Source organism: Indicator indicator, chromosome 9 (genome assembly GCF_027791375.1).
Source record: "Indicator indicator isolate 239-I01 chromosome 9, UM_Iind_1.1, whole genome shotgun sequence".
In the NCBI taxonomy this organism is placed as follows: Eukaryota; Metazoa; Chordata; class Aves; order Piciformes; family Indicatoridae; genus Indicator; species Indicator indicator.
This window is the reverse complement of record NC_072018.1, coordinates 27,082,753-27,109,496: the sequence shown is the minus strand read 5'-3', so window position 1 is coordinate 27,109,496 and position 26,744 is coordinate 27,082,753.

Sequence of the window (26,744 nt, the reverse complement as noted above, 5' to 3'; positions counted from 1 at the left end):
CTTCAAATGTGGTTTAAAGCTCTTTCAACTAGCCCTCCTAACTTCTGTGCAAAGATCTTTTTCCTCTTTTTGAGACGTGTGTAGCCCATCTGTTGCCAGCTGCCTTGGTGTCATGTAGACCAACAAAAAACCCAAAATTCTGCTGCTGACACCAGGCTTGGTGACAGGTATTGATCTGCTGGCTCTTCTGGTTTCTTTTTTCATCATTCCCTGCCACTGGAAAGATAGAGAAGAGCACTACTTTGATTGCCCTTGGACTTCTTGTTGCAACTTCATTACCACATGCCTGAAAAATCAAATGTAGATAGTAATCTGAGGGCTATACCAGGGTAGGAAGCTTTCTTTCATAGAATTACAGAATTAACCAGGTTAGAAAAGACCTTTGAGATCATCAAGTCCAGCCTATCACCAAACACCATCAAATCAACTAAACTATGGCTACATTCCTCATCCAGTCTTATTTTAAACACTTCCCAGGGACAGTGTCTCCACCACCACCCTGGGCAGCCCATTCCAATGGCCAATCGCACTTTCTGTGAAGAATTTCTTCCTAACATCCAACCTAAACCTCCTCTGGTGCAGCTTGAGACTGTGTCCTCTCCTTCTGTCTCTGGTTGCCTGGGAGAAGAGACCAACCCATGTGTACATGCACTTCAGTTGGGCTTTCTCCCTTGACTCTCACTTACAACCCTCGACTCTCACTTACAACCCTCAGTCTCCTCTCTGCAGAGACTGTTTTTTTCCCCTTCCTCCTTCAAGTCTAGTTTAAAGCCCTGTCAATGAGCCTTGCCAGCTCCCTTCCTAAAACCCTTTTCCTCCTGTGGGATAGGCTATTCCCATCTGTTGCCAACATTCCTGGCCTCTTCTAAATCAAGCCAATGGACTCAATAGTATAAAAGGTCTTTTCCAGCCTTAATGATGGTATGATTCTACAGGGGTGCTTTTTCCACTTATTCCCAGTTATGCTTATTTAAGCCTTCAATACAGTCAGTTCTTGAGGTCTTCCCTTACTCAAATCTGGATCTAATGCCCATGTACTAGGACCAGAGAACCGCCCATGGTAGACTAGTGTAGGTAGTCTAGGTAGACTCCTTCCAGAAGAATTCTCTCTTCTCTTTGCTTTTCTTTGAAACTCATGCACTTGTGCCTGTAGAACAAAGGATTTCCATCTCGTACTCACATTGCCTTTGTATTCACACAAGAGAGACCACAGGGTTCATTGTGGCATGTACTGTTCCTGTTTAGCTGTAGGAGAGTTCAACTCTGCTAGCTAAACCCATTGGCTGATCTTCAGCGTAACAGTGTCCTGGCTTCACATAGCCTGCTCTCAGAAGCAAACACCCTCCCTCACACACAGATGGGCAGGAAAACAACCCCCAAAAAACCCCTCTGGGTTGAGACGAAGAGTTTAGTGAGATGACACGCTGTATGATTACATTAGCAGAAGGTAATAGAGCACCTGGGCTCTATTGGAATCTCCTCCCACCCCAGGTGTGGCCATTTAGCAGAAGGTAATAGAGCACCTGGGCTCTGTTGGAGTCTCCTCCCACCCCAGGTGTGGCCACTTTGCCCTTCCCAGCCACTCCCCTTTTTAATCCCCACTAGGAAAGGCAGAAGCTCCAAGCTGAGCCCATTTGGGCTGAGGAGTCCTCCTCCTATCGTCACTGGTGAGTACCCATGGTGCACACTGGGTAATTGGTGATGGTGGACAAAAGGCCAGGGGGCCTGGTGGCCCCCTGGTCAGCTAGGAATAGGATTCATGACTACTCCAATATTATCCATGGATGCTGGCTGGGCGTCCTTACTGGGGCTGAGCAACTCTGTGTGGTATCTTGGCTGATTGAGGGTCTTGTCACCAGCTCTGGGATGGATGTGGTGGTGAAGCAGGAGCCACCAGGCAGGATGAAGGATGGTGCCAGTGCCTCTCCAGAAGGATGGTCTCGAGCTGCCTCGCCTGTGTTTGTGTTTTGCATGGTAACCACTGCAATGCCCCCACCTCCTTTTATTTTTTTTTTTTTTTTTTTAAGATAAGAAACTCCTTTATTGTAAAGCCAACATCATAATGCCTAGGGAGGCAGTAGTTTTCCCTAAAAAGCAGGTCTAGTCTCCACACTGGGACATTTTCTATGAAAATTACTCTTTTTTTTTTTTTTTTTTTTTTTTTTTTTCTTTACGGAAGTGGTTTTGATGAATGGTGTAAACCAGTGACACCTGTAATATGCAAGGACAATGTTTGGGTAACAAATTTAGCAGCCAGATCCTCAGCATTCCCCATCAGCCTGTAGAGGGGACAAAGCTAGCCTGCATGTGACTCTGTGGACATGAGAAGTCCCTTTGGTAAGTTATTGTCCTCCTGTCTGCCCACATTTGTCAGGGAACAGCTTTGATTTGGAGTTATGGTTTTATCTGATGTCTAGCTCATCATATTTTCTGCATTCAGTCAGCAGGCTACAGTGCCTCACAATAAAGAAAAGGAACTGACCACTTGTGACAAGCTAGGTAACACTTTGCAAATATTAATACTTCTGTGGGGAAACAGTGTATACATAAATGGTGAACTACCTCCATATTCTTGCCAGATATGTTGATTATTCCTCTTCACACAAAATACTTAGTGTGGTTTCAGGTCTACCTTTATGTTTATTGCTTTATGAGTGATACTTACACAGTAGAAAGCTGGACATTTAATTCAATGATTTAAAAACTATTATTTGAAGATCTTGCTGTCATCAATACCTGCACTCATAATTGAACACTTTTGGTTGTGTATTGCTGTATATTTTACTGTGATTCCACATGGGCTTAAAATGATGCAGATGAGTAACTACTGGAATCGTGTTCTTCTATGAGTAGTTGGAAAAGACAGCAAGTCTAAATCTGAGTGCTAAAATGGATGTTTTAGGAAACTGAGTAGCAGATGGAAATGCAGTTTTTTCACTACTGGAAAATAGGGTGGTGTACTTTTGCTTTTTAGGTAAAGTAACTTGGAATGATAAAACATTTTTCTTATCTTTCTTTATAACCCCCTTTAAAGTACTGAAAAGCTGCAGTATGGTCTCCCTGGAGCTTTCTCTTCTCTGGGCTGAACCCCATCTCTCAAAGCTTTTTCTCATGGAATTTTCCAGTCCTCTGATAATTTTTTTTAGTCACAAATTTACTGAAGTCAACTGCTGCTGATGCTCTAAATGTAAAATCTACTGCCATTTTCACTCATAAGAGATCTTATTTAATGCATGCTGAAGCAAGATGCACATATTCCATGTTAATGGCTAAAAATGTAGGCTAAAATAGTCACCGAATTATTTATCTACAAGTCTTGGAAAAAAGAAAGTATGCATGTATTTGTGTACATATAATACTAAAATGCTTTTAGAAACGGGTTTTTTGACCTTTAGTTCTGAACTTTTCTATAGACTTGAGTGGTTGAATACACTTTAATATAAATTACAAGATAGTAAAAGCATGATATGGTAGAAGAAAAATAATAAGCACAGTGAAGACATAAATGGTCTGACATTCATGGTGGGCTGAAGTGGATTACTTGAGATTTTTAGACTCAGATGAGGAATGTAGGGATGAAGTACCTCTGTGACTGTAATGAGCTTGCAAGTGAAGGAATGAAAGGTCTGTGCTTGAGTCCTATGTAGACTGTATTTGAAAATCCACAAGTGATACATTTAGACATAAGCACAAGAATAACCAGATGACAGAGATGAAATTAGATGATCTCTAAGTTTCTTTCATACCCACGAGTAGAAAATCAACGCTAATGGACCTTGGCACCTGTTTGGTGCTGAAACTGATATATGTCATATGACAGTGTAATAACTCAATATATTTTGATAGTGAGATTTTCTTTTTAAATTTATCTATTATTTCAGAGGAAAATTGTATAATGAACTGTTAATCACTATGATATATTTCAAATAAATATGATTTTAAAGCTCTTTGAGTAATGGATATACAATTTATTGCATAAATTATTTGAAACAGAAAAAATAAAAACATTACTGAAAATAATTAATGATTAGTATGGATTTATCCACAAATAATCATGTACTTTACCAGTCCTCATGTAAGTCAGAATTCAGTGTACTCAGCAAAAGAACATTAACTTGTATCCACAAAGGAAGATTCAAAATAAAAACTAGAACAAATCTGACATGAAGTTTGTAGTTTTTTAGTGTACTTCTCAATGACAGTGGGTATACCGTTCAGTCTGATAATCTGTCTCACTTCACTTTCATGCTTTTTAATGTATTAGGCATATAAACCAATAAGCAATAATTTTGAGATCTGTTTTAAGTGAAGAAGAAAAGCTGAAATTAAACATGAACTGGACAACATATGGCTATTCTTCATGGAAGAAAAATCAGCACTTTATTTTTGTGTGTGTTTTTTTTTTTTCTAGGAATCCTTTTTTTATTTTCTCTCCATGTTCCTTATATATATTTATTCTTCTTTATACTCTTGTAAAAAAAGGACAAGAAAGGAGGAAAGATTTTAGAAACTGGCAAAGCATACGAGAATAAATTTTGCTGTTTTTTTTTTTTCTTGAAAGGTACAGATCAGTATGTTTGCTTACTTTTTAGAATAGCAACCCATTTGCTTATTGTCTACTAAGAAAAAAAAATGGTCCTAAAAGACCATGTGTGATAGTAACTGGAAGAGTTTAACATAATAAAAATGAACAGGTGGCTGTGTAGGGCTGAGCTGCCACATTGAGTTAACTGACATCACTAGGATAAATATTCTTTTGGATTCTCTATGACACAGAGAGAAGGAAAAGCATTTCTTTCTTCTAAAAAAACTTTGTGTGAGGTCTACTTCAGCAAATACACTGATCTTCAGACTAGCTGTCTGCCTTTGAGCTAATCACCCTAAACGCTCATTACAGTCAGTGAAAGGAAACAGGCATTTTGAGAACTGCACTAATCATACCTATTCTTTCTTCTTGACCTGAAGTGATTAAAATTTGAAGCGTAGATGCCTACATTTAATGAGAGGAATTGAACTCTTGCCATACACAACAGTAAATTGAAACACGTGTGCATCCTTCACTGTGTGAATTGAAACAAGAATGCTGAATGTTAGAAGAGAGATGGAAAGAAGTAAACTTGTGTGACTTAATACACGTCTCTGAAGGAGATAGTATGCTGCCTCTATGTTATACACTCATTTCCAGCACAGAATATACATTTTTTTAAGGAACTTTTGTGTGGAGCACAGTCCTGGATGGTACTTTAAAAGTTGTTGAACCATATGGTGTGTTATTGATATGCTGGGATACACTTTTATAGCCTAAAACCACAGCAAACAAGTTTGAAGAGAAAAATATAAGTGAATTTTTCTTTTTTTTTTTTTAACAGCGAGACTCTTCCCCTCTGAAGTTGGAATTATCAATGTAATTGAAATGTATCTATGCTTGCCAAAGCGTAGTGCAGCACACACTTGAATTTGATTTGGCAGCTGTAAAACATGCTGTTGGAAATTTAGCTTCTTTACCTGAGAAACTTTGTTAGCCACCAATTGAAGCAGTTGTTCTAATACAACAGATTTCATTGCATGCATAATAAATGGAAAGAGGTAAGTGAATATAGGTCTCATCTAACCAAGTTTTGGCACTTACAAAATTACTCATCTTGAGTGTTTATGGTCATTTAAATTTAAGGGCTGTGTTATGCATACTGGAGAGAAGCAATTGTTCAGAGAACAATTAATCTAACAGAGATGGATGGTATTTAATTTGAGTTCAAGCTGCCCATTTCTCTCTACTGACTGCAGATGGACCCTCACTCATTGGCGTAGGCAAGTCTTTTCATTATTGAATAGCTAAAGGCAGGTGAGACATCCCAGCCCTGATGTAGGCAGGGATATTCTTCCAATGTGCTTCAAAGTTATGTGCCTTCATTGATTGTGACTTTGAGTACTTAGTCTAAAAAAACTGTCTCATGAAGTGCATGAGATTTAGTCACAAATTTATCCATGCAAATTAAGCACATGTGATTCCCATTTTTCTTTTTTTTAATTTCAACTGTTGTAATTAGCATTTATTTCATGAGCTAACACCAATTATAGTGCTACACAACAAAGAGTACAGATGAGTACAGTATTTTTCAAAAACAAGTTCTAGCTTTCACATGTGTTTATGGCAAAAGTCAGATATAATAACTGATACCAGCTGCCATTTCATTCAGTCATTCCCTTTGATGTTGGATTATTTTTTTAGGCTTCAGGCTTGAGGGGCTTTATTGTAACAAATCAATTCAACAGTGCATGGCTTGGATTGCAGAGGAAATAGCACATATTTTTGTGGTAGCTAAATGATGTGTTTTAAGAGTGGAAGTTCATGATGAGGATATGATTTGTTTGAAATATTTGCACTTATGTAAGAGATCACAGAACATAGTACAGGTTTAACCTCCAAAGATGTCCCTGCTCATTGCAGACTGGTTGGACTAGATGATCTTTAAAAATCCTTTCCAACCCCAAACATTCTATAATTTTATTATTCAACAATTCTATGATTTAATAAATCAAACAATTTTAATTAAAGTAATATTATCTTAATATGTTTCATATTGTTATATTTTCTCTAAGAAATTGGCATCTATTAATAAAGCATATACTATAATTGTTACTTCTAATAAATAGCTCAGTTAAGTCATGTCTTGGTTTCAGATGTCTGCTTTTCACCTAAATCTCAATAACTGAGAGATGCTGATAAAAATTGTAAAGTATTGCTTATAATGTTAGAAGTAAACACAAAATTCAGATAAGCTGTTGAGTGTCAAAACTAGAATCCATGACTCCTAGCTCTTTCTCAGCAGCTAAACATAGACAATATGGTGAGGGAGAAATGAGAGGCAATAGCACTTAAAAGGAGAGAAGCAATTTTGTATCATTACTGCCTGGAAGTGATTGGATAGGAAAGGCTGAAACCATCTCCGAGCAATCTTGAAAATGATTGTTAGATCATTGGCAGCATTCATGATAAAAATAGAGGCATGATGGAAACTCTAGAGAGACTTCATACATTCATGTGAAGTTTTTTTTGTTCCCTGTCTGTGAGTTTGGCCTTGATATTTAGCCCTGTCTGTATTTTCTCTAAAATGACTATGGCATTTTTGAACACTCCTCCTCCACTCAAATTTTGATATAGAAGCCAGAATTTTCTGGGCTGGCAGAAATATGGAATAATAAAATGGCAAAACCACCCAACTGCATTAAATTTTAATCTTGCAGGTACTGAAGTAAACTCGCATTGAATGAATTCTCCTTTTTGAATCAAAAATCAGAAGCAGATGTCTCTACATTTCAGTGCATAATATAATAAATGCTGAATACTTTACATATTCACATTCAAAATTGCTCATAAACATTGGAGTTATCAGTTGATGAGTAATGAGTAAAATCAACTCCAGTTTCACCCCAAGATGCAATGCAATTTGAATTTACGGAATATTATTTATATGCATAATTTATAGAGGTATTCAAATGCTACTGGTTGTCTTATTACTTTTAGAGGCTATTTTTTCTGCTTAAAAAGAGGATTATTACAGGGGAGCTGTTCACAGCTGGATTGGTTGTCATTGCAAACAGTCAGAGTTTTCTTTCAGACCTGGCCAAATCATCCAGTAGGTGAAGCTCGTGACTGAGACTTTAAAGCTGCCTCCTTCAGAGCTGGCACCCTGCATATGGTACTCTGGCCAAAGTGGAGAGTTCCTCGTTCTGTTGAAATCACATGCACGCTGATTTACTAGACCTGATGGTCTGGGAATGTATATAGTCTAATTGGCTGCACATGAAGTAACTTAATTTGCTTTTGAAGATAAAAATATTGTGTGATATTAATCTGTTCCTGGAGCAATCATCTCTGTTTTTAGCATCTAAAAAGCCCACAGAGGTGGAGGTGACCCAAAGGTGGATAGTTTGTTGCATGAAAGAATCATGTGGCACAAGTGACCACAGGGAACTGAAAAAAGTAGTGGTGGAAGTTATACGCTAACAGCTACTGTGTTGGAGGATTTAATAGCCCACTCACTCTTCTGACTGAGCACTCCATTGTGCGTACTCTTCCCTTGATTTTGTGATTTCTTCTTTTCTTTTAACTTTCTTACTTTTTGTATGAGGGAAAAAAATTGTCTTTGGGAGAGGAACTAAGATCAGATTAGCTAGATGTACCACATCACACAGTGGGTACAAAAGTCACATGGATCTGCCCAACTTGGCAGTTCTTGCAGCAGAGATGTAAACATGGTTTCTACATCTCCCTGCCTACAGCAGAGAGAAGGAAGCTCATTCCATCTATTCCCTACATACATTCTTACATCCTTCCCTATTTTGCTTCCTTTTCCTTTCAAAAGGAATATTTCAGTCTGAACATTTCAGTAGATTTTCACATTACAAGGAAAGGCTGTACTGTGTATCAGTGTTTATATACAGTGAAAGCTTTCTTATAACCTCCCTTCATGCCAAAGTCTATGCATAAATTCCATTTAAATGAACTCAGGCTTCAAAAGATTCTGACTGTTGAAAAGTCTGCAAGGAGAATTTCTAGAAGATGAACTTCTAATAGCATTTTAAATTGCACAAAAATCTAGCTGCACTTTCTGTTACAATATATTAATAAACAATAAGACATTAATAAAACAAATGGTTAACACAAACTAAAATAGGAACTCCACAGATGGATAATGTTGCTAAGACAAAACTATGAGAAAGTGTGACTTTGGACCTTCCCAGCATTACTGATTGGGATTTCTGTCATTGCAGTTACTGACTGATACTGATTCATTAATTATAGATGTTTTGCATATTATTTTCCTAGGCTGTGTGCTTAGAAGAGAAGAGCAATAATCCAGAAAAACAGGACTTGCCCATTTTTTGTGAATTCTTTTGTTTCAAGCTACTTGACTCATAAATCCCTTTGTTCAGGGTTATGCTAACCTACAAAACACACCAATCCAGTCTGATGGTCATGTATAGTCTAAACTTGTAATCCAATTGATGAATGAACATCTCAGTATAACTCATCCAACAAAATGGCTGTGTTCTTCATTGCCTGTGCCTCCATATGAACCTTTAGGGTCACCACACAATGCTATTAAATTGCTCCTTTTTTATTTGCTCAGACCATAGCTTCTCCTTATTTAAAGCGAATGCTACTCATGAGTCATCTTTGCTCTTGGAATCCAGCTTATCGAGTAACCTCCCACACATATTGCAAAAAGAAAGGCAAATTGCATGTGATTGTACAAGTGAAAAGGGAGGATTGGAGTGACACATTTTGCATGCATCTAGGCTTCTCTGGACGTTATGCTGATGCTTCAATCAGAATTTGACTGAAATCTGTTGATGGATTTCCATCTGGTTTGTGCTCTAATGATAATATTTTTCTAAATTGTTTGTGGTTTTGGAGTTTTTTGCCTTCTGCAGCTGAAGTTGGTCCTTTTCTCGCTCTTGAATGCTATCTTCAGCATACCTTCAATATATAATTCTGTATTTTCCTCTGTACCACCCTCTTCCATGAGTGACATAGTCATAGGTTCAGCATTGTGTTGTGCCATGGTGTTCTTACACTGCTGCTTCCTGCCTTTCTTGTGCAAATTTGCCACATGGTAATATGAGTTAACGTTTTGTTTGTGAGGTTTTGGGGGTTTCTGTGCCCTGTTTCTTTCAATGCAGATTTTAACTGAACTCATACCACCTCTCAGGCAGTAAAAATTTGTCACTAAATCAAATTTAGTTCTCAGGTTTATTGGTTCTTCTTGGCTTGGGGAAGAATACATCCCAGATAAAATTGTGTTCTCAATAATTTTCTCTGGGAAGAAAGTTATGGACAATAAAAAGGCATTAGCAGATGTGTGTAAATAATTTTAACATCTAGTTCAAGATGAATTTGAACTTTAACTTACAGCGCTTTGTTGGTTGTCAAGAACATAGTTAAAACCCCTGGGCAATACATCTTCACAAGTGAGTAACAAATCCACACGTCATTAGTTTCTTATTAATCTTGTGATTCCTAATGAAGTGACTTTAGAGAATGGCATTAGGTCACAAGTAAAATTTAAAATCTCTTAATGCAAAAAATGTACCTAAATGGTAGAGTTAAGGTTAGGTTGGTACGCAGCTTGTCATTGGTGACCCTTTGCATTTAACTCCCTAATGACATTTTAAATACAGTTTTATGTGAGACACAAATACAGGCAAATTTTTCTTTCTTTTTTTTTTTTTTTAATCTGGTTTTATGTACTTTACCACTTTTTTATAGTTAAGGAAAAAAAAAACAAAACAAAATCCCAAAACCGAACAAAAAACCCCAACACATGAATACAAGTTCAGTTTAATTATGCATGTACTTCTAACAGTTCCCCAGGAAAGTTAAAATGGATGTGTTATCTACTAAGAATCTATATATAATTTTTCACACAGAAGCTTAGTCAGAAATTACTTGGGGAGCAATTCCCAGCTTGAATGAAGATGTCACTTTCCTGGAATGATTTTAGCTTGATATATAGTCTGCTTAAATTCACAATCTGTGGCCTTGGTATATGAACTAGACTTTGCAAATTCTTTCTACATATTAAAAAACTTCTGATATATTTGCATGAGAATATTTGAAAGTTGGTTGGGTTTTATTTTGGGTTTTTCATCAGTTACATAATATAAAATCTCTACATGACATGCCTGTTTAGAAGACCAGTAAACACTATTTTGATCAAAGAACAACAAAAGCAAAGACTTCCTTGCTTACCTTTCCTAAGACGATGTAGGATCTCTTTCTTAATGACTCCACTGACATTTACTGTTCACAATTCTAATAATCTCCATAAAATATCATTCTCTAATGGACACTTTTGGAAAACCACTTCTACCTGCACTGTCTATAGCTCTGTGCCCTTTCTCAATACTAAGCCACTGGCCTTGATAAAAAGTCTTACCTCATTCCTGTATGCAAGAGCAGATAAGGATAACTAGGTAGAGTAGGCAGCATTTGCAGTTAGAGCAGTTCTGTTATAGCATGTTGCCTTTATCTACCTTTCCAACCCCTTCTTCTGGCTCATGTCCACGAAAAGAGGAAAGTAGTATTTCCTCAGAACTGCAAAATAGAAAGGGCAAAACATGTTTGTGGGTAAAATGTAGATAAGTCACTTGGAGCTTAGTGATTTTTCTTTGATTAAAGGCATTGTTTGCAGAAGTGGTCAACTGCTATTTCTTTGCTCTTAGGTCATATTTCTTAATGCCTGAGTTTAAAATTAAAATAGTTAAGGAAAGTGAATTTATCTAAACTGGAAAAAGAAGCTTTAACTTTTTACTGCTGGATACAGGATTGCAAAGCAAATTTCATTGATTTCATGAGGAAAAAAATTGGCTTTTTTCTTCTATTACATTTAGATTACATTGCATATATCTTTGGTATATTTTTCTTTTTACCAAAAATTGTATTTAGTGTAAGCAACATAGTGCTCTTCCAACAATATGATCAGGCATTAGCATGTGCATACTATTTCACATTTATTTCAGAACTGCTGGTCTCCCTTGAGTCATAGATAATATTCTTATTCTCTTATTAACATTCCCTGCTTGTTGTCTGCATTAGAGTACATGGCAAAGATGTGATTTACCTCTAAATAAGATGGATTTGTTTATGTGATATTGATATTCATGTCATGTAAAAGTTCTCACTGTTTGCAAAAGATGCAGTTATTTTATATTCCTCTCACTTTTCAGGGGAGCTAAAGCCAAATTTCTTACCACCTACATTCATAAATAATAATAATAAAAAATACTGTAATATTCTTTGCTTTGGCTTCTGTAGGTGTTTAGACAACGAATCTCCTCTGTGAAAAATCCACTAGAGATCAACAGTGCACACACACACATATATATATACACGTGCATTGCCAACTGCAACTAATACAAGTATAGAGCTCCATTAACAATGTTTGTGCTAGAAAATGAATGTATTTGCTGTAGCAAGTACTATGAGAAAAGCTAGTTTTGAGTTTAGCAGCCTTTAATGACACTGAGGCTGGTAAGAATCCAAATCCATGTCAACAAATAGGGTAAGCATCCTCTTTCTTTCAACAGGTGGATTGCTGTGTTGGAAAAGCTGTGCTGTGTGACTTCATACTGATTTAAAGAGCAGATGAATGTGATGCTTTGTATACTCCTAGACTACCCTGGGAAATACAATTGGAGCTTTAAATATTTGAATTGGGTCACTAAACTCATTACTCAAAATTGTACTTAAACCTATAAGTTTAAACTTTCCACACCAGCCATACTTGGAAGTTATTTATACTTTGATTTTTAAACTTAATCTGGAAGTATACTGTGCAAGCAAAGAGTGGTGGGAATTACTTTCCTTACTTCAGATATCCAAAAGCCCAAATGTGGCCTAGCACCTGCAGAGGGTGAAACACCGCCTTCTGAAGTAATTAAGATTCCTTCAGCTTCAATATACCAAATGAATTTAATATGAGGATGCATTTTGCCTTGTGCAGACTACAAAAAGGATTTAAGGCTAAGGTACAAATTCAGTGAAATGAACCACAGCGTGAGCTCCAATGCTGAAAGAAGGGAAAAATAACTTTACCATAACATACAAATTAATGCATACTATTATAATGTTAAATATTTTCAATGATAAAAAGAAAAATGATACAATATCAGTGTTCATAGAGTTAAGTTACTTCCACAGCATGGTGTACTTCTATACATGCCTTTAAATTTTTATTGCAGTGATCTCTGCATGTGCTTGAATGGGATATGCTGACCTAAACCATAAAAACCTTATGCAGTATTTCACAACATCCTTAAGGGATTCTGTCTTTTTTCCATTAGGATATTTAATTTAATGTGAATCAAATATTTTACGGTATGTAGGTAACATACGTCTGCTGAAGTCTGGCAGGAAATCTTTTGAGTGTGTTATAAGGTCTGGCCTGCTAAGCTAAATACTGATTTAAAGTAGCAGCAGTGAAATACAGCTTTGGCAATTAAAGAAAAAGCACAAATATTATAGAGAACACCAACTTGTCCATCTGAAATGACTATTTTAAAGTTAGTGCAACATGAAACGGAATATACAATAACTAATTACACAATGTAATTATTAAAAAAAAAAGGCCCTTCCCTTTCTTTAATCCATGTAAGATAGCTTTAAAGGCAAACACCCATGGTTTCTCTTCACTCCCACAAATGTTCAGTGGTGTAAAAAATAGGCAGATATCTCTTGACAGGTATTTCTCATGGAATTTTGTGCTTCAACTGCTGTACAAAATGAGTAAAATTACATGAACCATTGAATATGTAATAAAGGACAACAAAATTACTTTCATTGTATGTATTTTTGATGTTTCTGTCCAAAAAATATTTTGTTCAGGTTATAATCGTGATTGAAAATGTTAGATAGTTTATTAAATAATGTATTTGATTTAATTTTTAACTCAAACTTCCGAAATGGTATGTTAGAAATTCCTGATTTAGATATACATCTTTAAAAGTGTCTGCAAATATGTTTTCAGTTCATGACACCTTGTTGTGCTGCAGAAGACTCGTGTGTATTGAGAGAAACCATCACTTCTACACTTTGTAAATGTTAAATCCCTTTTGAAACTGTGATCTCTAGTTTTAGAACCTCAGAAATAATGTTTTACTGGATTTCCAAATGAAGGTTTGCTTTAAATTAATCATTCTATTGAAAATATCTTGTCTTTTGCATTCTCAGACCATAATTTCCTGTGTGGCTACTTGAAGAGATGGGAGTGTGCAGCAACACAACACACTTAATGGGGATACTCTGATGTTAGAGACACATTGATCTTATGTCTGGCTGCTACCAGCTAACCTTTTTGTAAGATTAGCTTTGACTGGATGTGGCCTTTTGAACTGTGTTACCTTGAGGGCAGATGAACAAAAGAAGCAGTACAGTTGGCTATTGGGCAACAGACAGATAACAGACCTGATTAAAAGCAGCATTATTATTCACATTAGTTCTGGAGTGGAACATTAATATTAGTGAATTACTGTGTGCATACAAGGTGTAATAATCAAGGGGGACAGTGTGAGGAAAAGCAGCATATCATAATGAGCCCTAAGTGTAAAAAATAGATACTACTGCCATAATAAGAGATAGTATATGTATGGCTGACTCAAGAAGATATGACCAATTAATAAGTCTTCATAATAACAGATTTCTCAGAAATGGGAGATGAAGCAAGGCTCTTAGTCCTACTTTCAGAGAAGTAATTCTGCAGAGAATAAAACACCACATTGTACTTTTTCCTTCTAATACAGCTCAGAAAATGTCATTAATCTCCACTTGGTAAGGAGCATATATATGTGTACATAAAAATCTCATGCATGCCGTAGTGATGACAATAAAGTTATTAGTATCAATTCTAATGATCCACACAGTACTCCAATAATCCAAAAGCATTTTGACACCTTCAGCTACTGAAAGAGATCAGTGCAGAAATGCATAATTTCACTTAAATAAGCTGATAGTGAATTTTCTTGTCATGAATAGGAAATGAGCACTGAGTTACATCAGACCATAGCCATACCTGTTCCTTGCATAGAGAAAGGGGTTTGTGAGTTTTTAGTGATGCAATTATAGAGAACTTCAGAGGCTGCAAAAAGGCGCATTGTTAATGAGTAGAAAATTTCAGATTATTAGATCTTTAAATCAGTTGTGAAAACTGCTGTAAAGGAGTTAGAAGAAAATTTCCAAGCAAAAAATTTTAGCTTAACATTCTTTATTTTCTATTTACTGTGTTTTGCAGGAACAAAATTAAGGCTTTGAGTAGAATGACCTTGACTTGTTTGGTTTGCTCATTTGTATAAATAAAAGAAAGAATCTTCTTAACATATCATTGTTTTATCATCGTTGTTTTATTTGTTTGTTCTTATTTTTTTTTCAGTCTGCCACCTCTTTGCACTGCAAGTAATGAAGACAGCTTTAGAGAGTTGAAGAGTTATAAGAAAACTTAGTTGTATGCAGTGTATCTAGATGCTGCAGAAGATTCCCATTTGTTAACACTTAACGTAAGCATGTGTCAAAATTCCTTTTTTACTATTGCAGAATGCCTTGGCAATATAACATTTGATTTCTGGGATGTTTTCATTCCTTGTCTGTTTCCCTAATCTGGAATGAAGTTCAATGTATTGGGAAATATTTTCTGTTCTTAGTGAATTTTATAAAAAAATAATTTTTACTGCAGGAACACTTGCATATGGTGAAATTAAGCAACAAATTGTAAATTTTGTTGTTATTTTATTTTTTCTCTATGAGAATATGTGAATTTAATGTATTTCACTTTTTCTGATTTGAAAATGTAATTTAAAAATCTTGCTGAAATTACTATGTTAAATGATAGTAGCACTGGAGGCTAAATAAAGTTTCTGAAATACTAACCATATTTCTAAGTGTCTGTAGAAATTGAAAGCAGCCACACCCCTTATCCTTTAATAGACATGACAGGAGTGAATTCATGCTCTGACTCTAAGATTCAGGTCTACACTAGATGGCACTTCAGGCTTCATTTATTCAGAATATGCTGAATTGCAGTAGCTAAGAGTTTTAGTTCTTAATATTTTTTTGCATTTGTTTGACATGACTCATTAGTAACCATAAAATGAGATTTATGAATTCTCACACAAGTAGTAACATAGCAGGGAATATATATTTCATGTTGTAACAAATATTAAAAATCATTTTGGCATCCTACATATGCCTCTGGAGTAGCCCTTTTGTATCCTTATGGAAGTCCTTTGGAGTATTCCAGAAAAAACTGCTTTTGAAGTAGCACTCGTAATTGCCCTCAAGCATCTTCACAGCTTCTCAATTTGCTAGTGTTAGCTGGAGGTGATTTAAACAAATGGCCCTTCAGTGTGTGTGTGAATAGAGATCAACTAGGGCAGTGATAATGGTCAGAATGAAAGCTTGTCTTGTGCTAATGTATACCTTTGGAAGTATACCTTTAAATCAGAAAAGTTGTTTTTCTGGTATCTGAAAGGACCTGAATTTAAAATTATCTACTTTTTTTTTTTTTCCCCTCTTGTGTTAGGAAGATGCTTTTTAAATGGTATTTCTATTGCTATGTTTTCAGTAACTGTTTATGTTGGTGTGAAAGGACAGAATATCTTCTCGATTTCTTCTTCAGTACTGAGCAACTTGTCCTTTGGACATGCACACATGCACCCAGCTCTCTCAAATTCTACTACATTTACTAGAAGATATAGTAAAAAGTAACACTGTATACACAATTGCTGAGTCTGCAGATGCAAGATGTGATGAACAGCGAATCAGAAAAGTTACGTTTGTCCAGTTGAGGTAAGGTGTTGTGGAAAACACTCAGGAAAGTCACATCTGGTGTCTTGCATCAAGAAGGTAGAGTTGGAGCAAACCTTCTCTTCTTTTTCTGCAGATTGTGACTTTGTGGGCTTTTTATGTAGGTGTTTGTCACCTCTTCCATGTTTTCACCAAATGCTTGATGTTCTATACATGCAGGTTATGCATCTTCCTAATATCCTATTACAAGAAAGGATAGAGCTTACAAGTGTCTCTGGGTTGTACTCTTTTAGTGACCAGTAATTGATGGTCGGTGATTATCGTCTGTGTTGGTAGGTCTCTGTGTCATGGTGTGCTCATCCTCTGGAGGCTCTGCCTGTGCTCTGTGGGATAGCCTGCCACAAGGACTCATTTCATACACATTCAAATTAAGACAGACTTGCCCTCTCCTTTTCTCATAAGCCTGCTGTCAGTCTACTTGTGCTTTAATCATCCATGTGTTTAATGGCAGAACAGATTCATCCTCCATACTGGCTCTTGGAAGTAAAAACACAATCCCACAGGAAGTTAATGACAGTGTTAAGCACTTAGTTATTCCATAATATATCCCACATACAATGATCAGTTGTGCAAAGGCAGTTATGCTTAGTAAGAGAAATAAACACCCTTCAAGGTGAAAAACTGCACTTTGTACATGACTCTTAAAACAAAATCTAACAGTGAGTTAGATCAAGCTTTCCATGGAGCATTAAACCTCCTTTATTAATAAAGAAATCAATTATCACACTCCAGCAATTTACCATTAACACTTGTTCTGCTTCACCTAAAATGTTGAACGGTCATAATCATAAGCAAAGAACAGAAACAAAGAAAAGCCATCCTTAATTCCCCAAATAGTGTTTTAATTAAATTTCCCATAAAAGAGGAGCATTGACATTACAAAAAAAAAAAAAAAAAGTAATATAAATCTCAGGATCCTTAGCTATTAGCATTTTTAGCAGTTATTGTTGACATAACTTCAATTTGTCAGGCACATGTTTTTAAAATGCACCTTTTATTCTACTCCAGACAAGCATTTAGCCAGTATAATAGTCTTGCAAGATGTGCCCCATATCCTCTGCCAGGGTGGAAGTAATCTGCATGCTGTGCTTTAATCTATACAGCACACTTCAGCTGGTTAGTATTCCTGAAGATGAGCATGTTAATAGAGCATTCGTCAGAAACAATACACATCTCACTGAGACATCACAGCATGCTTTCAAATTGGGAAAGGGGTAGGGTTCTTACGATGCAATGAGAAAAAAGAGCAGATCGTGCATATGTGCCAGTGCACTTCCTACATCGAAGTATCATAAGCAGGAATGAATGGTTAGAACTTAACAAATAAGTAATTTAAGCTATTAATTTTTAAAAATATACTTTATCTATCAATGTTGGGAGGGAAAAATCATGGTTTAATGGTCATTAGTTAAGAGCAGAGAAATGTAAATTTCTTTTTAGATTTTTGTGCTGGACTAAATGAGATCAAGGTTTTGCCAGTAAGGAAACATTATTAACGCTCAACCTAAATATGCACTGATGGTTTTACACCATTACTTTCAAATTCTGCCTTGTACTTCTTTGATAATTCTCCGTCCTTCTTGATATTCATATCTTCTTTTGGTAAACACTCATGAAAGCTTATGTAATGTTGAATTTTCTATGCATGGTTTGATTAGATCAAAGTCATACAAACCTGTCACTTAAGCATCTTGTTGAAACAAAGTTTACATCAATGCCATTTTCATGTTTTGTTTCAAATAAGTAATGACAAAACTCTCTATACCTGGCCTGCTGCTCAGGGTCAGCAGATGCTCTTTGTTATGCAGCTCAGTTTCCCAGTGAAATCCATAGCAGGACGTTTGGATGTAGTCTGGATGCAGTTTGCTTTCCTGAGTTGGACTAATATGGACTGGTTTGGCAGCAATCACATACACATTTCAGGACTCGTACCCTCTGTTTCATGACACATTCTCAGAAGGTAAACATACCTCAAATTGTGTGTAGATAAAATAAAAACGAAGTCTTTCTTGAGTGTGTCACAATTTCCTTCTTTACAACCAAAACAGATAAATTCCAGTGTGTGTTGCTAGGAATGAACATTTTGCTTGAGATGTGGACAGAGAAACCTTAGAAGGTTTTATGACAGCACCTGTAGGAGACATTTGCTCTTAATTGGTATGTTTGGAAAAACAAATTTTGAGTAGTTTCATTTGGCAATTATGCAAAACACATAGGAACATTCAGTCTTGCAGTTAACAGCAACATTTCTGTACAAAACAATGGATAATACCAGCACAAGCTTTGACTCAGTGTTTCAGGTTTTGTGTTTCAGCTTCAGTGTTGTGTTCCTCTCAACAAGTAATATGAAATGCCTTAATTACTACATAAGCTTCTGGCCCTAAGAGAGATTTGAATCTATTTATGCCAGTGCAAACAACCTAAGAAACAAAAAATGCCTCAACTGTTACAGAACCTGAATTAGCACACATGTGCTTTAAAGAGCCTTTTTATGGAACTTCTGGGTTTTTTTACGGAAGTAACACACTACTGAATTGCTTCATAATAAAGGAGTTCTAAACAGCTTCACTCTTCTTAGGCCAGGGGATTTGTTGCAAGAAAGATATGTACTCAGGGTGAAATGATAATTAAATTGTTGTGGATTGTAGTGCTGGAGAGTTCTGTGATATATTTTTGTGTTTTGGTTCCCCCACATTATATGTATAATTCATGTACATATATTAAAGAAGGGTAGAAGGAGGCTGGGTAGAAAGAGGCTGAGTAGAAGTACTCAAACGTCTTTGTCTTGTGATGGCAGTGTGAGATGCCTAAGGTGGAGCATAGTCCCTGTAATTTGCTCACACAGTTACAGAAAGAGAAAGAGGCTTTTGCCAAGGGTAATTCTGAGGTTAAGTGAGCAGAACTGGAGTTTGGACATGACTCTCTCTGTTCAGTAGCACAGGAACTTGGGGCAATCTGCTCCTGATTTAAAAAGCTGGATATGATGTGGACCTTACAAGAAATGGGGGGGGGGGGGGGCTGGCTGGTTTGGGTTTTGATGGTTTCCTAACCCCATCTTTTCTTTAACTAAATTATGGGAACTATCTCCCAGATTCACAAAGTGATTTTTTTTTTTTTTTATCTATTACATGAAGTGGGCAAAAACTTTCAGTACTAGAAAAAGGCTCTGGGACTGAACTTTATTTTTATCTCAATCTAGTTCATATTTAGCTTATAAGATACTGTTCTTCCTGTTGTTACCTCCTGCTCTTGGAGTGCATTCTGGTCTTCGAGGTCTTAATGATTCTATGATTCTGAAAAGGATGTAATTTGAATTGATATCTATTAACCAATTCCTATCAGCATAAAATATTTCCGAGTTTATGAACGGAAAATGTTACAAAAGGCAATAAAATTCTGAATCATTTCATATTATTATCTCAGAAAGGAGACTTTTGATATCTATGTAATTCTAAGTTGTCTTCTACCATCATACTCAAATATTTGGGGAAAAACATATGAGGAGTGATACAGCTATAATACAAATTTAAATAAATCAGTAGGCTTTGTGAAACATTTTATATAAAGAAGATAAAACAAGCATCCCAGTGTTCTTAAACTAGACTGTCACAATCAATTTTATCACCATAGAACTAGTCTCAGACACAATGGAAAAGAGCTTTTGGATTAACAACATTGAGGTCTGTATTTACCTTGGGCTATTTAAAAGCCTCTTTGCATGCCAGAGGGAATGCTTGATAGTAGTGATACTTGATAATGCATTTTACCCCTGAATTGTAGCAAAAATAGGTAAAGCCAAAAGCATGGTGTAGGCACTAAACTGGCATACTCTAGGGCATAAGACAGGTATATGTAGACAAAAATAGAGGATTAAAAAGATTTTATCTTTACGGGATTACATAAAAATCAGCAATAGATCTAAGTTTGATCTCAGAAATAGAAATAGGTCTAAGGCTGATCTCAGAAATCCCTGAAATTCCAACCTATTCTTCAGCCTAGGTTGGGCTTTTTGCTTTGTTTTGTTTTGTTTTTCTGGAAAAGAAAGTGTTAAACTATCAAGGCTGTAAAAACACCATCCTCTACTTGCCTCTGTCTTTGGCACACAGAATTCAATAGCTAATAGTTACTTCTTTCAGTCTGGGTTGCCAGGCTGCCTTACTGAGGAATAGCAGTTCCCCTATGAATTCTGAGGGTTTGCTTAATTTCAAGTTTTCCTTGCTATATGTCATTTAGGATAAACAGTTAAATGTTTGTGGAAAATAAAGGGTGGAGGATTGTTTTTTGGTCGGCGTTTTGTTTGGATTTTTTTCCTGTCTCAGTGAAGTTTTTAATCCTAGAGCAGCGTGTTGAGGGATTTGGTTTATTGGCAGCTATTTTCAAGGATTATAAATCATGAACTGGGAAACACTAATAATCTTGGGAAAGCAGAAATAAGTGTTTTGAAAGAAAGCTTTACTATTTTCTCTCCACAAGGTCAACAACAAAAGAAAATAGTGAGCAGATAGGCTCTCTTGGGTGCTCTTACAGATGTACGCTAATATTACTAATGCAATATTGTCTGTCAGAAGTTTTTCTGGGGAAAATTCCCTCAAAAATCCTAACAAGTCAGCTGGGCAGAGTTCTAGAGGCTCATGGATATCATAACATGTCATCAACTATCAGTTCTCCAGAAATAACTGCTACATCATAAGTAGGACTGTTCCAGTTCTTTTTAGTAAGCTCAAAAAATATATTGGTGTGTTGGGTTTGTGCCTGAGTACAGGTAGTGGGGGAGGGTGCTAATGGTGTGCCTTCTGCAAGAAACTTCAAGAAGCTTCTCCTTCTACACAGGAGTGTAGTGAATGGTTCAGTAGTCCCTTTGGTCTTCAAAAATCAGCTGCAGCTTCTGTAGGTCCTGGTGTAAAGGTGCAGGAAGGACGATTTCTTTAATCATTTCCTCAATATGTAATATGCTTCTCTCAAGCAAACTCAGTGTTTACTCTAGACAGGTCCTGAATTTAGGATCTAGCTCTTAGTTAATAACAATCTATCATAATGTCACCTTCCTCTGCACTCCACTGATAACAAATAGCTTAAGGGTTCTGAACGAAATAAATCAAAATTTTGTAATTAATTTTAATTCTGTTCTTGGATGTGTAGGTATTGTATTAGCAACGTTCTGCTGCTGCACTCCATTTAGCTAACTGAGAAATGTTTACTTCCCTCCCCCCCACCCCCAAAAAAAAAAAAAAGAATATTTCTGAGATTGTTTTGCCAGTTTTATAAAACCAAGTTTCTAACTTTGGGCTCTAGTTTATAGTGTTTCCTCATCAGAATTATTTGCTTCTAAGGAAAAGTATAAAGGAAACAGTTATTCACAATAAAGAGAGTCTTACATCAGGAAATCAAAACAAGGTTTTATCAAAAAAAAAAATGATCAAGGTGTAATAATGAAAAAAGCAAATAGGAGCAATAGCAGTAGCAGTAAAGGCTGACAGGCATTCTGACTGCTCAGAGGAAATTACATGAGACTAAAGGAAAGGGTCTAAGCACCAGCATAGCATATGGGCAGAAAATGATATTAAAGTGTGAAAAGGAACAGACTAAAGCCCTGGCAGGCTGTTGTAACAGTTCTTCCAGGTCCATCTTTCACAAAGAAGGTCACATTAGAGACCCACTGGGCTTTTTAACATTCTAAAGACATTAGAAGATGCATCTTCCTTTTATGACCATGTCTCAATGAGCTATGCCTTGTAGCAATATATCACATTGTGAAAAGATCTCACCAGTCTATAGTAACAATTTGCAACAGTAACAATTCCATTTAAAGTGTAGTTTTGTTTTGGATTTTTTTGCTAAAAGGTAGTTGATGGCTGCCAGCTACTCTACCTTTGCTGTAAACTCAGTAAAAACCATTATTAAACCTTATGTATGTCAAGTAGTTCCTTGAGAGGTAAAAAAAAAAAAAAAAAAAAAAAGAAATAATGAAGTCTCTTTATGCCATAAAAGCATCTGGTGATGGGAGTGGGGAAGAAAGTTCTCCCTGAGGAACTATGATGCTGGGCAATATGGCTGGAAATGGTGGGTATGCATGTAATGGACATAGAAATCTAAGAATGGACAATGAGAACATAGAAAGATGAGACTTGGTAGGTAGGTGGTAGTCTGAGGAGCAGATGTGGAGAAGTCAGAGCTACAGAGCTGCATGTCTTTATTCATGCTGTGCTTGGGGAAACAGTACTTTTTGTTATTATTTTTTAAGTAAATATAGTTACATGAAACTGTGCATTTGACTGATGCATGCAATTTTCACATTCCAATTGAAATAACCTTTCAAGGCCTCAGATTACAACCAATGGGCTTAGGTCAGAAGAGCAACGACTTTTTATTTTTTTTTTTTTATTGCTGCATTTGCATTTTGCATAATGTACCAGTACTGAGAGGCCTGGGCTTTATTTATTTCAGCATGAAATTATATGAGCCTAAATAAGCTTTTTCTTGCTGAGGTTACCAATGTAAACTTATAGCAACAAAGCTGCACAAATGCGCTAAAGTACTTCTAGTTTAAGATTTAAATCCTTCATCTAAATCCTACCTCTCCCGGATGAAAAATAATCAAAAGTGCTGGGGATTTGACCTGCTGCTTCTCTTACTTTTTCAACTTTGAAATGTGTGGTTGCCAAGTGAATTGAAGAAGTGAACACATTTTGTAAGCTGTCATTCTGTATAGAGATTTACAGCTTTCCATTTCTATTTAGAATTAAAGAATGATGGTGTAGCCCTTTCCTGAAAAGTCCAATAAAAGCAAAGTGATGCACACAGTATATAATGAGAACTAAATGGAGCTTTCAAAATCACTGGTAGCTGTGCATCTCTGTCAAGCTGTCATTTATCACGCAATCAAGCCTCGAGCAGAAACCAAGCCACAGAAGGACATTACAGAACTATGTTTTTGAAGCCTTGCTGTGGAGTTTTCAGGGGAGCAATGTCAGAAATGCTTTATTTCATTAGCTTGCTTATTGAAACTGAATAATCACTCTCTAGTAGGAAAGTATTTCTTGGACAAACATCAAAAGTCATAGCTTCTACTATATTTATGAATAGTGACCAATTGAGATTTTTACATTTAAATGAGATTTCTCAATTGTTATAATCTTTTAATGCATGTAGTTTAGTGTCAATAATTAAAGGAGCTTTTCAGAGTTCTTTTAACGTTTCACTTCCAGAGATTCACAGATTGCATTGGGTTGGAAGGAACCCTCAAAGGTCATCTTGTCCAAACGCCCTGCAGTGAGCAGGGAACACCTCCAACTAGATCAGGCTGCCCAGGGCCACATCAGTAAATATTCTGGTTTTACATAATCATGATCATTGACAAGGATCTCTGCAAGTCATCTAGTGTATCATTCCTCTTGAAGCAAAATCATCATGAGCACTAGGTCATACATGGTTTTGTTGAGGTGACTACTGAGAACTTGCAAAGATACATATCCTGATCCTTTTAAATCACTCAGGTGAAGTTTCTCCTTAAATCCAATCTGAATGTCACAAACCACAGCATGTGGCTGTTGTATCTGCTACTCCATCATTGTGATTCCTTTCAAGAAGCTGCAGATTGCTGTAAGGAGGATCCATAGTCCTTGTCACTAGATTCTGCTAGCCCAGTTCCTTCAAGTTCTCCCCTCATGCTCTAGACCTCTTACATAGTATCTTCCTCTGGACCTTCTCCAGCTTTTCTGCACTCCTCCTGAATGCAAGTAGTCCAGGAAGATAACTTTCAGTCTGTTTGCTACACTTTTTCTCATGTAGTTCAGTAGGAGATTTTGCCTTATGGAATGAGAATGCATAGTTTGTTGTCTTATATTCTACATTGTATTCACAGTGTTGTCAGCAGGGTGCTCCCTTCAGCCTACACTAATGCACAGAGGTTATTTCACCCCAGGTGCAGAAGTGGGAGAACAATCTCACTGAACCCCATGAAGCTGCCATTGGCTCAGTCCCCATGTTTGCCCATTTTATTCTGAATGTAAATTAAGCCATGTGTTGATAATCTCATCTAAAATGCATCGTTCTATGTATCATGACACATTCTAAAATGTGTCTTAGTATCCAAATCACTGATGAAGATATCTGAGTACAGGAATCAGTACTGTCCTCTGTGGTACACTGCTCATTACCAGCCACCAGTAATTGTTTGCCATTATTTCCATAATGGGTAACATTGAAGTGAACATTCAGTACTCTGTGTTTCTTCTGAGCTTCAGATAGCTTAAAATGAAACTTCTTTTCAATTTCCAAGAATACTTTAAAAACTCTTTAAAGGGACACCAATTGCAGAAGTCCAGTAAGCCACAAAACCATTTCAGGATTTGGTTCTTATCAGGCTGAAGTAATTAATTAGGCCCCTGTTCCATGTGGTTTAACTAATTTATGTTTTTTTAATTTTCTTTTTTTTTTTTCCTTCGGAGAAAACTTATTCCAAAGAGCAGTAATACCTTTTGGTCTAACAAAATAGTCCAGAGACTACAAGGAAAACATCATGAGTTTTAAAACTTTTCAAGTAAAATATGTTCGGTTTCCCTTTCTTCTTTGAGGTTAATTACTGCCCACAATTATTTCTGCCCACAGTTTTAGTCATCTTGCCTTATGAATAGTCAGACATCTTAAAGTAACCTAAATTGCAGATACAAAATCATTTTCACAAAATTAAAACCCACAAAAGACAAAGAATAAGTCAAGGTCAGCTTGTTCTTTTCATTTGAAAAGGTACTTCTATTTAGTCTTATTAACTAGCTTTTTAAATGTGTACCATGCATTTACATTCTGAATGTTCAAAGATAATTACAAGATAATTAAATTCAGCATAAACAGATTTCTAATGATTTCTATAGTGGGACTATAAAGCAGATAAAAAAACAGGGAAGAAGTCATATTTTCATCCTTCTTTCAAACTCACTTCTACCATTCCAGATGTTGTCAAATTCCAGATCCAGACATTTATTATGACTTCCTTGGAGAAGCTACATTAGGCTCGGAGAGATGCCATTTTGGCTGGTGAGCTGATCGGGATCGACACCGGGTCCGCTGTGCCTGCTTTGGGTTCTCTCTCTTTTCGTTTCTTTTCGGGGTTTGCGGGGCGGAAGGACCCTGGCAGAGAGCGACAACCAGCGGTCGTCCTCTCGCGTGCCTGCTCGGGATTGTGACGTCAGCCGCGGGAATGTTTAAAACCCGGCGGGGCTGAGCGCGCGACGCCATTTTGGCTGGTGAGCTATAGGCTTCTTGCCTGCTTGCACGTGCCAGGTCAGCTGACAGGATACAGGGGAAAAAAACCAACCAACCAACCAACCAAACAAAAAAACCTCTCAATAAAATCTCCGATCTCAAGATCTCTTGCCAGCAGGTACCTACCATGGTAACAACTCGGACAAAGGGTGTTAAACATGCAGTAGGTTCCCAGACTGAGTCTCTCTACAAGCGTGCTGGTGTTCAGGCTTCTAGCTGCAGTGAGTGTTTGAGCCTGGCACTTGGTGTGGAGGGTGAAGGAGACACCTGTGTCAGGTGTGACCAAGTGAATTGTCTCTTAAATTTGGTAGCTGAGCTGAAGGATGAAGTGGCTGAGCTGAAAGCGGAAGTAGCAAGGCTCAGGACCATACGAGAATGTGAAAGGGAGTTGGATATGTGGGAACAGGCTTTGAAACCCCCTCCAGTTGAGGGGAGCAGTGGAGGATGGATACAGGTCCCTGTCAGGGGAAGCAAAGGGAATGCACCCCGACCCTCTTCCCCTCCCCCACTGCCCTTGAGCAATAACTATGAGACTCTGCAGGCTGAGGGCAATGTGGATGAGAGTATTGTAGAGGAACCAATCAAGGAGATGCCAAAGACGAAGCAGCCCCCCCAAACCTTAAGGACCAGGGCTACAAAGAAAAAGAGAAAGGCTATAGTTATTGGAGACTCTCTCCTGAGGGGAACAGAGGGACCCATATGTCGTCCCGACCCATCCCATAGGGAGGTGTGCTGCCTACCTGGGGCCCGGGTGAGGGACATCACCTAAAGGTTACCTAAACTAATCCAGCCCTCTGACTATTACCCATTGCTGGTAGTCCAGGTTGGAAGCGAAGAAACTGAAAAGAGCAGCACCAGGAAGATTAAAAAGGAATTTAAGGCCCTTGGGAAATCGATTGACAGGGCAGGAGCTCAAGTGGTGTTCTGCTCGGTTCCCTCAGCAGCAGTGGTGTACACTGAGAGGAACAGGAAAACCCACACCATCAACAGTTGGCTTAGGAGATGGTGCCAGCAGCGGAATTTTGGCTTCTTTGATCACGGGGCAACTCTTACTGCACCTGACCTGCTGGACCAAGTTGGGTTGAATTTATCTAGAAAGGGTAAGAGGGTGCTGGCACTGGGC